We start from the raw sequence: 13271 nt of genomic DNA, 5'->3' as shown, positions 1-13271 counted from the left end.
TTTCAAGTCACATGACCCGATGCGCTTACGTTACGCGCTCCGGCGCGCTTACGTTACGCGCTCCGGGCCGCGTCGCGGAGCGCTTCCGGGTGCGTTTACGCAGCGCGTCATAAGACACATCGCGCGGCTACGCGATACGTCACGCTTACGCGACGCGTCACGATGTTGTTTTCGATCGCGACATTGGCGCTAACGGGACGCTTCCCGGTTTGCGCACCGGGGCGCTTCAAAATACTACGCTTTCCGGGGCGCTCACCAGGGCGCGCACTGGGAGCGCTCCAGGGCAAAAAAAAAAAAAAATTGTAAGGACTGGTAGCCCGATGTGCGTTTGCTATGTCTCAAGATATATGCTCCAGTTGTTTTTAAGAAAATTTACTTTAAAAAAATATATATTGGGCTACATTGGGCTATATATATGTTAGAGCCCAAATGTAGCCCAAATGTAGCCCAATGTAGCCCAATGTAGCCCAAAGATGGCCACCAGAGACAAACAAATACAAATGTAGCTCAAATACCAGCCAGATGTAGCACAACTATAGCCCAATGATAGTATGTACCAGACCTAAAGAACAACTAGAACGCTAACAGTCTTACTTAAAGTGAGACTTTTAGTTAGGAATTAGCATTAAAAAAACCTTTGAAATTCACTGAAAAAACCATAGGTTTCACACCAGTTATAGTTAGGAATTAGCATTTAAAAAACCTATTAAATTCACTGAAAAAACCATAGGTTTCACACCAGTTATAGTTACCTGGAAATTTTACTGACATAAAACCATTGAAATTCCCACGTTATAGTTAGTTGGACTCACTATAACTTGCGCGTGTAATGCACTGCTGATGACATCACATATTACATCACTCATGACATGGTCAGCTTCTGTGAGGTCCCATAAACCACTCCCGTACAAAGCTGCAGGTACACATTTGACTCTATAAATTTAGACCATCTCCCGAAATGGTTTACAATATAACTTAGTAGCAAACCTACAAATGGCCTCGCAGGTGTGTGTCATCTTTAGCTTGTTATTTTCGATGTGCTTGGGCCAAGAGCTATTAGAGCTGAAGAAAATACCCAGGTAGGAGAAGGAAGTGACCTTTCGATTGGTATGCCATTGATTTGGTGAGCTTGTGATTTACAAGATCCCTCTTCGCAGATCGTCATGTAGGCTTTCTTCAATTTGGAGGTCCCTGCCCTTCATGACAGGAGGACAGCGTCAACTGCTTAGAGGAGAACAGGACTGCCATTCCTTCCACTCGTGGGGAATCAACTTTCACTTCCTGGACTATGTCATCCACACTGTTTAAAAAAAGAGAGAACAGGAAGGGTGCCATTACGCGCCCTTGCCTGACTCTCCTTAATTACTAAATGGAGGAGAGCACTCCCCATTAGGCCCATAACACAATCTGGCTGTTAAATTCCTATTTAACTGTGATAGTAATGACCTCATTTCTGAGTGAGCGACCATCCAGGACAAGGTTTCCCACCGGATTGAGTGATTTACTAAATCAAAAGCACTGGATAGGTCACCAAAACATAAGTGCAAATGGCTGATTTTGGCTCTTGTGTATTTCCCTATGCGAAGATCTTAATTAATACACTGTTCTATCGTTCCCAGCCCCCTCCTGAATCCATATTGTGGCTCTGTGAGGACTTGGTTATCCTCTGCCTATTGCTCCAATCTTTCTAAGACCACTCTACCCAGAATCTTAGCAGAAGAGTTTTGGAGCTAGATGGGGGAGTAGAATTTGGGATCACTCTTGGGCCCCTGTTTAAAAATTAGAATTACCAGTGATTCTTCCAGGTTGCCGTGATTTAGCCATTGGCAGCACCATTCAATACTTGGGACAAAGTAGGAGCCATAGGTCCGGTAGGTATTTGTATATGCCTACTGGACTCCATCTTGTCGTGCTGCTTTCCCGCTGGCACTTTTCTCTATGGCCCTTGTGAGTTTCTTTATTCAATTATTGCTGTGATCAAAATTGTGGGACTAAGAATACAGAAATGATCTGCACAGCAAACTGCCTCGCAACCCATAAATATTCGAATGAATTCAGACTATACTCTTGGTTTCAGATTAACGGGGACAGATCCGTCATTTATCTGATATGGGTTTGGGAGACATTGTCTCTAAGGACAATCTTAGGGTAGTGGATGATGCTCTTAAATGATGAAGAATAGAGATTAACCAGAACTAGAAGTACATTTGGGAGCACAATTTTAAATGGGTACTGCTACTCTTTAAGCAAGACTTAAAACATCAATCAAATTATCACCCTTCTTTATGCTCCTCAATATCTTGCAGAGAACTTCATTCCTGGAGCCCAGAGGAATTCTTCTACAGAATAAATAAGTTACTGCAGGCACTGTCAAGAGTGGTCATTTGAATTTTACATGTTGCAACTGCAGTGATTGGATGAAAATACAATTAACTGTGAAGATGCCCTCATTTGGGTAGGGACCAGACATAGGGATTTTAATGTTCTTGCGGTTTTCATAAAACAAGTTTTCATTACCTTTTAAAATGGGGCAGAATATAAGGGGCCAAGGGGATGAACTAATTGAGCTATTGTAGATCGAGTTCGATCTGCAGAGGTCTGAATTATGTAGATACCTGCAACGCAACTACACCATATATAGACTGAACTAGGCAGCACACTACCACACCTCTCACCATTGAAGGCAAATGTAATTACCGCCCATGGCTAAGGGTTCGATGTCCCTGATATAATAAGCACCCTTGATCAATATGCCTAATTGTCTAAAATGTCGCGAAGAAATTAGGGACTGGAAAATCTGGGCTGGGGGGAAGCCTAATTGCAAAGAGATGGCTATTAAGGCTTGCTTTAGTTTTTAGACTGATCAAGCTCCGGGTTCTCTACAGGCCAGAGTTCCACAGGTCTAGATTTGAGATAGACTATTATTGGAGCGAGTGTTGGTCTCTATGTTAGATCTAATATTATTTCAAGCCAAGTGTGTGACTGCAGGAGCTGGTACCCCTAGCCAGACCATGAAGCCTTAATACACCCCTAATTAGGCTAAGAAGGCGGGGTGAGTGAATTTACTTTTTAATTCATCACTTATCCATTATCTGGAATCCAGTGTATTGGTGCTGTGTCGGTTTGCTGTGTCACTGTGAGTGTCACGTGTTTTATAGTTGCTTTCCACTACCAGTTATGAAAGCATGATTTTACTTTTTGAATGTGCTTTATACAAATGTATTTTATTTTTTATTCCCGATGCCACTTAATTAAACATCTTGGAGGTAGGAAATACTATTTACCACATGTGAGTGAACACAACAATAGTCTAGAAGGGATCCATTCTAAGCCTTGAAGAGCGCCCCTGACCTGCTAGCTGGCACTTGCAAAGGCAGAAGCATGTTGGCTCTTTAATGGATGACCGGTGCATTGTACACTATTTATCCAATGCATTGCTTTAACCATACCTGGGGTACCTCTTAATAAAGAGAATCTCCTTTAGGTTTAGCCAAAGGTATTTTTAGAATTATCTGGATGCCAGCCATATCCAGCTACAAGCTGGATATGAGAAGTCTCTCCCAAGCGAGATTGAGTCTTCCCTGGTAGTATCACCTTAACAGGGCGGGGAAAGATAGTCAAGGATGAAGCGCGCCCAATAAGGTTGTCTTATTAGCTTATCCTAGGGCATAGCTAGAATGATTGAATTGATCATGTTGCCACTGTACCTTAACTTTTTTTCGATTTTCGAAAACAAGAACCCCCCCCCCCCCGTCCCCCCCTCCCTCCCTCATCAGAGTCCAGGGGAATCCCTTGTGTGAATCCCCCAATGTTGTCTTACCCACAATGCCCTGAAAATCTCAAACTGTGCCTAAAATCAAGCATTTGCCTAACATTTCCAGAGACGTAGGGGGATGCAGAAAATTCCTAACACGCAGCATTTCCACATCTCTTCCGATTTAAAAAAATGCTACTACACTTATGTGGCTCAAGCTAGATTTTGCAACAGAAACGTATCATACAAGTAACAATGCTAGGCCGAGCTACAAAAGTGGGGTAGCATTATTATCAGAAGTGTGGGAACGCTAGGTGGTAAGAATTTTGGGGACCCACATAGATTCCAGAACTTTACCTCACAGAAATTTGAGAACAATGCTTGATTTTAGGCAAAGTTTGAGTTTTTCAAGGCATTGAGGGTAGAAAATATTGTGGGATCCACACAAGGCACACCACCATTGACTCCACCAGGTGTCTAGTTTTTTTAAATGTCTGCATTTGCAAGATTTCTCCGGGTGGCGGCTGACCATAGGCCCAAATATGGTTGGTACCCCTTTACCAAATCAGTTCATGTTTTTATAAAGAAAATGTTGATGTTTCCACGTTCCATTTTGGAGCCTATTGCATTGCTGGTGCAAAGTCGAGCCACATAAATGGGACAGAGTTTTTATTTGGTGAAGCGTGGTTACACAGAAAAGTATAAAATTTGTTATATGAATTTAATTCCTCTCAATTATTGGCCTTCAAATGTTAGCTGGTATAGAAAAAAGATCACATTATCCAAATTTCCCTTTGGGTCACATGATAGTGTGGGTAGCCCCAAATTTAGAGGTGTACAAATAACCACTACTCCTAAATTCAGTATTTTGTGTACATTTCAAAAGAAATACATTTACCTCATACCCATTTTTCATTTATTAGATTTTGCCATAAGAATTGCTGCATTGTTGTTACACAGTGAAAAATTATTGCAAGCTGCAGCTCTGTTGTTGACTTTCGTTATTGTGTATTTTTGGACAGTCAACATATATCCCTTGACCAGACGGGACTGACAGACGTAACAGTTACTTTAGTAAATTGGTCATTGGGCAAAACATTACAGATGAAAAAGTTGTCCCTAATTGCTATTTTTCCTACTTATTATCATTATTTTTTTCATTTCAATGATTAATTTATTTTGGAAAACCTTGAGCAATCAACACAAATGACTCCTTGCTGAATTCATAGTTGTCTAGTTTTCACAAATGTATAGCTTTCTGGGTTCTTCCATGGGTTTCACACCTGTTTCCCCCACGACAACTAGGCTAAAACTCCCAAAAATAGGAAAAATGGACTGCCACCTACAAAAAGCAAAACCTTTGGTAAAATAATTGTTTTTCTTTTACAACTCAGTTTTTTTCCTGAAAGCTGAGAAGCTAGTCATCTTAGCATAGCAAACCTTTTGTTGATGCCATTTTTAGGAAAAATTTAATGAAAGGTCTGATGAGCTGTAACGAGGGCAAAGCTCATCCTGGGTTACTTGTGCTCCGGTTCAGGGAGGACTGGGCCTGGCAGTTTGGGCTGGAGTTTTCCCATTCGAATAGAGTCCAGACTGATTTGCATATGGCTGGGTCCAAAGTGAGGTGGCATGGTGTGCATAATAACAATTGACTGGGATGATACTCAGTAATGACCAGTGGCTGAGAATAATTCAAGCATTTCCTCCATCACTTTTGTGTTTACTTTAGTGTATCACCCTAAGTGGGACGAGTATCCCAGACCTGGCCCACATGCGCACTGTGTCACTGACCAAGCTATACATGGATGATGAGAACACTAGGGAAAACCCAGCCTTGAGTTGCTTGTGTTCTGGTTCTAGGAGGAGCTGGCCAGGCAGTTTGGGCTGGATTGTTCCCACTTGAGCAGGTTCAAGACTGATTTTCATATCGGTGGGTTCAGACTAGGGTGGCATGGTATGCAAAATAATGACGGACTGGGATGCAGCCTGAGAACTTACCAGTGGCTGAGATTAATCCAAGCATTCAATCCATCATTTTTGGGTTAATTTTAAAGAAAAAACAGTCTTTCATGTACAGCTCTTTTTCCCACTTTTCCAACAAAAACCAGCATATTGCTGTATTTTGGCTATTTTCTCAGTTACTTTTAAGTGAATCTAGAAACCATGGGTTCCTTTAGAATCCCCATGAAGTGGGAAAAAATGGATGCACATTTGCTCTCGATAACTTTTATGGAAAAAAGATATTGAGGCACAGGCACAAAGTGCCCTAAACATCAAAAAAGGGCACCGCACAGGGGGTGGAAAAGCTTTAGAATCTAAGGAGTTAAAAGTGCTTGAAATAAGATTAGACCGTGCACAAAAACCACTACTCTCAGCAACCCAAAACTTTGCTGGAAAGAGCACAGCTAAAAAAGAGCTGAATACGCCAGTAAAGACAAATCTCAAAGAATTGATTATTATACATATTCAGAGGTTGAAGTAGTGGACATAGATTGTTTTTCAGGATTGTGAAGTTTAGTCGCTTTTTATATAACATCAAACCTCAGACGAAAGTTAGTCCTGGTTGTGATTGGGACTACATTGCTAGCCATGGGAATCTATTTCATGCACTGCTACAACACTTCTTTTTCAAGACTCAGATATTTTCTTTGTTTAGGGCTGAAATTAAAGTATCATTGAAAATACACTTCATCTTTCTTTACCATATTAGGTAAAGAAAGATTTTGTCTAAAACCGATTAAGATTTTAGTTGTTTACGTTAAATGACGATAGAGATTATTGAGAACTTTCAGTTACAACAGTAACTTTCCTTGTGTAGTAATTTTGTCCTCACGAAAAACACCAGAAGTACTTTTTCTAGTGATTGTATTTCAAAACATTGTTGAACCACACAATAGTCACTCTCCATATCTCCCTCAGTTTTCTACCATACTTGCAGGAGACGGTTGAGTGTATATATAATGAATGCACAAACCAGAAGCAAAAAACCCACTCCATAGCAATCTTATTCAAATTCTGTAATTGGATCAGCTGGCCGAAAATTCTCACTTGGATCTTTCATGATTCTTTTCAAAGGATGCCCTGTTCAGTAAAGTGCTAAATGTGAGACACCTCTAATGGTAAGAGCACAAATTAGTTGTATTTCGAGGGGATATTTTAGGCATTGCACTTGATAAGGGAAACATTAGATAGGGCAGATATATTCTCTCATTTGCATCAGGGTACCCAGTGATTCATATTAGGGAACACATCCATGCTGTTGTGAGGAGTGTAACTTTGCATCCACAAAGTAGTTGTTACTGAAAGCGTTGTACAAACATTTGTGGCCAAATCTATAACCGCAAGTAAATACTAAAAACAGGGCATACATCTGCTTTGGCACCATGGTATTATTAGTAATCAAGACCATGGTGGTCTTATTATTCAGAAAAGGTGCAGAAGGTGGCTGAACATTAGTAAACAGTTGGCTGTTCCTGTGCACTGTTGTGATTATCTAAGCAGATGTGCAGTATCACTAGCACCAGTGACACATTTGCAAGCCTCGTCCCTGTATTTGTGATTCTCTAACATAAATGACACAACTGTAACCTTCAGGCAACAAAACTTGTCACAAAACCTTCCTTGGTCTCCCGATATACTTGCCATACCCCAGGAAAATAAAAAATAAGGCAGCCCGCTCTGTGCCAGGCTTACAGAAACCCTGTTCCATCTCCCCTCATCTTTGGTCCTTGATTTTGCTGCCTGCCCCCCTCAGTGTCTTTTCAGAGCTTTGTGTTTCTACTATAGTGCTTATCACACTACTAGCTTATCACACTACTAGGTTATGTTCAGCCAGAATCTTTCAATCATCACCTCTTCTCTCTTCATATGCTCTAGTCGTCCAAGTTCTAATATTCAAATGTTCCTGGCTTGATGTCAGATCTTTTGCGGTACCTATCACCAAGGTTTCTAATTTCCTTCCCATTTCCCTTCGCCCATTCTGTTTTGTACTTCTGGAGGTTACTCAAAACCCATTTATTCAATCAGTAATTGTTGATGTATGCAGGTTTTCCCTAGAGCCAAGACACCCCTTTGGGGTAATTGCATGCTTTATAATTTGGCAATCAATCAAACATCTGTAGTATTCCAAAATGCTGTAGCAAATTTAATTTGCACATAGCAATTGACGCATTTCCATTCCAACAGCGAGAAACTATAATTTCTAAGCTTTTCTTTTTCTAGTCCCATTCACTGGCCTACAAGATGGCTTCATGAGTTGACTGCTTACTGCTGACATCCTCATTGGTACATGCTTGAATCTTCACAACTCGATCTCTGCTTTCCCTCCTTTTGCTAGATGTAAATTGAATAGCATTTCATTGTTATATACAGCATTACAAACAGCAGATGTGTGGTATAAAGTACTAAATAAAATACAAGTTATTAAAACACGGCTTACTACCAAGACACTGCCCATCACCTACCACCATAAGAATGTGTGAACAGCATTATAAATTTGTTTTATTCAGTGGAGGCCACAAGACACACACTGGTTATTTAAAAAGAATTCTTCTGCTATAGGTATTGGCACTAACGTCTCGGGCGAGGCTAAATAAAGCTGAAATATTGCTTGTGTTTCTGAGGGGACTTGGCCTAGTAATGTGTGCTGAACTGTTCCTTTTAGCCTGGTCTGAATTGCTTTTTATTCTTGTATGGCATATTCAAACTTTAAAAAAATGGAAAGAATTGCAGGCCATGGTAATTTAAATTTTTTAAAATTTTATTTTAATAATTTTGATTGGGAATGAAAAGAGAATACAGAGATTATGGTACTATAAGAAAGAAACATATCATTAAACTATTATATTGAATAATAATATCTTAGTGAAACCCACATGTCAAAGATATACTACAATACAAAATATGACATTGTTATTATAAAAAAACTATAAAATATAGTTTTATGCTATAGGGTAGAGGAAGAAGAAAATGTAGAACAAATTATAATAATAATTATATATTTATATTTAGTATTTTTCTTATGTAGAAAAGAAAGAAAAAGGCGAAAGGAAATAAATAGCAAAAAATACAAGAAAAGGAGGAAGGAAGTAGGTAGGAATTAGGATAAGGAAGAGTGCGAAGATAGAAAAGTAGTAAAAGGTAACCAGAGCAAATCAGATTAGATTTTCTGGGATAATAGTGAAGAGAAGAAAGTAGATATTCTATGTTCATCGCAAATAACATTCCACTATGTTAGCATACATATTTTAGACTTATCTTTCCAACAAGTTAGAATAACCTTAAAAGCAAGAGCAATACAAAGATAAAGTAATCACAACTTCAATGAAGTAACGTAGGAATCAACAGATAGGGATCCAAGGAAAACATTTTGAATGGATAGAGGGATGTTGCAATTAAATATCTTGATGCACTAAGACCATACAGAATTCCAAAAACTAAGAACATTGGGGCAGTAGTAGAATAAATGGAGTAATGAGCCATTAGAGGAGAGACAAGACCAACAAAAAGGAGAGGTGGAAGGATTCATTTCATGGACAAAAATGGGAGTACAAATAGCTCTGTTGTATAGAAAAAATAGGGATTCAGTCTGTTGGCAGCTTTGGAGGTAGTAAAGATTTTATGCCACTGTTGAGTTGAGAGGGACATCGAGAGGTCTTGTTCCTCTGCTATTTCAGTTGAGGATCTTAGTCTATCAGGGATAGGGGCAGATAAGAGCTTATATATGAGAGCAGCTTTAGGGTTTGAATCTGAATAAAGATTATAAATAGGTATAGAGGGAACAAACTGGGTAGAGTCAAAAGGGAAATTGTTGGCCAATAAAAATGTTTGCAGTGCCTGTGACAATTGGTAGAGTTGGGAAAGACAAGAGGAAGGTAGATCATATTGTTCATGTAACGTTTTGAAGTATATAACAGAATTTTGAGATGTTGGCTGAAATTGAAATTAAATTGAAATTAAAATATTTATAAAGCGCACGTCCACCGAGCGGTTTCTTGGCGCTAGGGACGCAGACCATAGGACAGTGGGAAGGACGAACTACTAGTGTGGGAAGGCTTGGACAAAGAGAAATGTTTTCAGAGCTTTCCGAAACTCCAGATAATGGGGGGAGGACCTGAGGAGTGGGGGAGGGTATTCCAGAAAGTGGGCGCAAGCATAGAAAATGTAACGCCTCCTGACCTCTTCTTCTTGAAACGAGGGACAACCAGAAGAGATTGTGAAGAAGAACGCAACTCTCTACTAGGAAGGTAGGCCTTGATCTCAGAGGAAATAAAGCCGGGGGCTGTCCCTGTCCTGGCCTGGAAGGTGATACAGCCCATCTTAAACAGGGCACGTTCCTGGATAGGCAACCAATGCAGAGCTTTGAGCAGCGGGGTGACATGATGAGACTTGGACAGGTTGTAAGCAAGTCGGGCTGCCTGGTTCTGCACCAGTTGAAGTCTCCGAAGGTTGTATGCGGGGACACCGGTATACAAGACATTGCCGTAGACGGGAGATCACCATGGCAGACAAAATAAGTTTGAGGGCACAAAAGGTTAAAAGAACATGACACCTTTCGAATAGTGCGGAGAGTGAGAAAACACGAGGAAACAACTGAACTAATCTGACAGTGCAAGGTGAGGTGAGCGTTAAGTTTTATCCCTAAGGTTTTGACCGAAAAGCAGGGGGTGGGAGGAGAACCCAGGGAAGGAGGCCAAAACAAAGAGTTCCAGGGACTGGAGGAGCCACCCGTCAACACCAACTCGGTTTTGTCGGGATTATGTTTCAGATGGTTGAAGCTCATCCAGTCCCTGATGAAGAGCATAACAGAATGAAAATTGTGAGTGGATTCTGGAGAGGAGAATAAATTGAAAACAAGCTGGAGGTCATCAGCGTAGTTGTAGATAGTAACATCCATCTGCTGAAGTGCAAAAATAAGGGGGGAGATGTACAAATTAAACAGCAGAGGGGACAAGGAAGATCCTTGCGGGACTCCGCAGTGAACCATTTGAGAGGGTGCAGAAAATTTAGCCTGGTGGACGGCCTGAGTGCGATCCCTCAGAAAGGATGCCAGCCAAACCAAGGCGGTCCCCCTGATGCCAACTACCTCGACACGGGAAAGGAGGATGGAATGGTCCACCGTGTCGAAGGCGGCGGACAAATCAAGGAGAACCAGAGCTTGGGGTTGGTTGGTGTCCATGCCCTCTCTGAGGTTGTCCATCACAGAGAGGACTACGGACTCCGTGGAGTGCGCCGGGCGAAAACCAGCCTGGCGGGAGGCTAGACAGCTGTTCTCCTCCACAAAGACGCTAAGTGTTCGGGTGATATGACGTTCCAGTATTTTGCCTAGGAAAGGGAGGAGGGAAATGGGACGATAATTTGCAAGTGAGGATGGATCTGCACCGGGTTTTTTTTTTTAATGGGAATAATGATCGCAGATATGTGAGACTGAGGGACAATACCATGGGCGAGGGAATTATTAAGGAGAATGAGCGGAGGGGAGGGACAGGCCAAATAAATTTGTTTTAGAATATGTGCAGGGCAGATGTCGGATGGGGAGCCTGACTTTACCATTGAGAGAAGGGACAGAAATGATTCTTTAGTCAGAGGGGGGAAGTGGTCAAGGTGCATCTGGGGGGAGTAGGGCTGTGGATCCAAAAAGGAGGGAGAAGGGGGGAGACGTTAGACTTAATAGCTATAATTTTCTCTAGAAAATAACTGTTGAGTGAATCACGGAGGGTCTGGGATGAGGAAGGTTTACGAGTAACTCTATCCGAAAAAGCCAAGTCTTGCACAATGGAGAAGATTTCTCTCGGCTGGTTTTCGGCAAGCAAGATTTTGGAAGAGAAGCACTCGGTTTTAGCAAGGAGAATGGACTTTTTGTATTGGTTCAGAAGTGTGGTATATTGAGTTTTAAGAATGGGACAATAGGCACGTCGCCAGGCACGCTCCGCTTGCCGGATAGCCAGCTTTTCCTTCTTAAGTTCGGCGTTGAACCACCTATTGGCGTCATAGTCGCGCCTGGCAGTAACTCACCTGAGTAGGGCCACCTGATCGCAGCCTCTGCTGAGCCAATTGTTTAAGGAGTCCACTTGAGAATGAAAAGGGAGATCTTGAAGGTTGGGGCAAGAGGCAGAGAGGGAGGAACAGAGAGATGTCATGTCCACATGATTCCAATTACGGGCCCAAGTTTTCCTGGGAAGGGGAGGTTTCTTAACAGGGCTAGGGTGCAAAGAAAAAGAAATTAAGAAATGGTCAGACCAGACACATGGGGAGACCACAGGGGAGGAAACAGGACAGTTAAGCGACCAAACCTGGTCTAAGAGGTGGCCGTGGATGTGAGTGGGGGTGTGAACATGGGACACAAAATTGAAAGTGTCAGGGCACCACTCTGCAGGATTCGTATGCAGGAACAAAGCTCCACCTCCGGACCTCTCGAACACCCCGAATGAATATCACAGGGTGTTCAAGTGATACGGCGAGGGAAAAAAACCCAAAAAGGGGAAAAAACCCGGGAAGGGAAAGGAAAGGGGCTGCAGGGAAAGGGAAGCTGTAAAACAAAATACACATAGGTTAAATACAGCACGTAAAACTACTCTCTTTGCATTCTCACTAAAAGACAATGAGGTCACCTGTGCCTTTGTTGTTATCTCTTCTACCCTGCTGTTAGCTCTCACAAGACACCTTCTATTCCTACAAAGTATAATGATAGATAATATCAGACACATCCAGCACCCAGCGGTATACTCATATGCACTGCGTCTGCTAGATACATACCCTCTAATTCTGAAGTAATGTCTGTATCTATATACACATGGGGTCTTCGTGATAACATAAATAGCAGTCGTATTTCCGAAGCCAAGGAAATGAGACAAGCAAACTGAAAGTAATCGCCCCAGAGTACAGGTTCTTTTCTATTCCTAACTCAAAGCAGAATACCTCTTCCACAATAGTTAGTTCAAAGCAAAATATAACCTTTTGTCTCTTTACTGTAACCCAAACACGGTAGGGCATTGTACCTTGCCACCGCCGTCTGCTTTGGTATTTGTAATCCAAAGAAAAGTATATAGTTATAAGCTCCGTCTTCGTGACGGCAATGCGGAGATAATTCCCCTGCACTCCGCCACTGAAGCCCGCAAAAGTTATTGCCAAGCCCGAACACAAAAGAAACAGAGAGCCATTTGAATCCTGAATAAGCTCCGATGATAGTTAGCGTGCCAGGAACACACACAAAGATCAAACTTGCCGCTCTTACCAGAGCGGAGCTCAGAGTGCGTAGCGGCTAAATGAAACAGTACCCGTTACAAGAAAGCCTCACTCCGGACGGAGATTCCAGCGGCGAGGACAGGAACAACGGTAAACAGAAGACAAGGCGAGAGCAGCCGCTCTCGCTCCACAGGTCAAAATCAGGTATGCCGGTTCACCAGTCAAGCCAGGCTATATCCGTTTACCGTGAAGGATCATGGGAGTACTAGTCCAACTCCCGTAGACTCAAGGGCAATGTAGTCTTTATGTTAAACATTCAGGCAGGCGCCTCGAA

The 13271-nt window shown here is 41.9% G+C and overlaps 1 protein-coding gene across 2 annotated transcripts in view; it reads left to right on the top strand.

Moving 5' to 3' along the window:
• JAM2 (junctional adhesion molecule 2) overlaps positions 1-13271 on the top strand; it is a 326071-nt gene that overhangs the window by 18568 nt on the left and 294232 nt on the right. The window lies entirely within an intron of this gene.

This window comes from Lissotriton vulgaris, chromosome 8 (assembly GCF_964263255.1).
Source record: "Lissotriton vulgaris chromosome 8, aLisVul1.2, whole genome shotgun sequence".
Classification (NCBI taxonomy): Eukaryota; Metazoa; Chordata; class Amphibia; order Caudata; family Salamandridae; genus Lissotriton; species Lissotriton vulgaris.
This window is presented reverse-complemented; position numbering and strand designations above follow the sequence as displayed.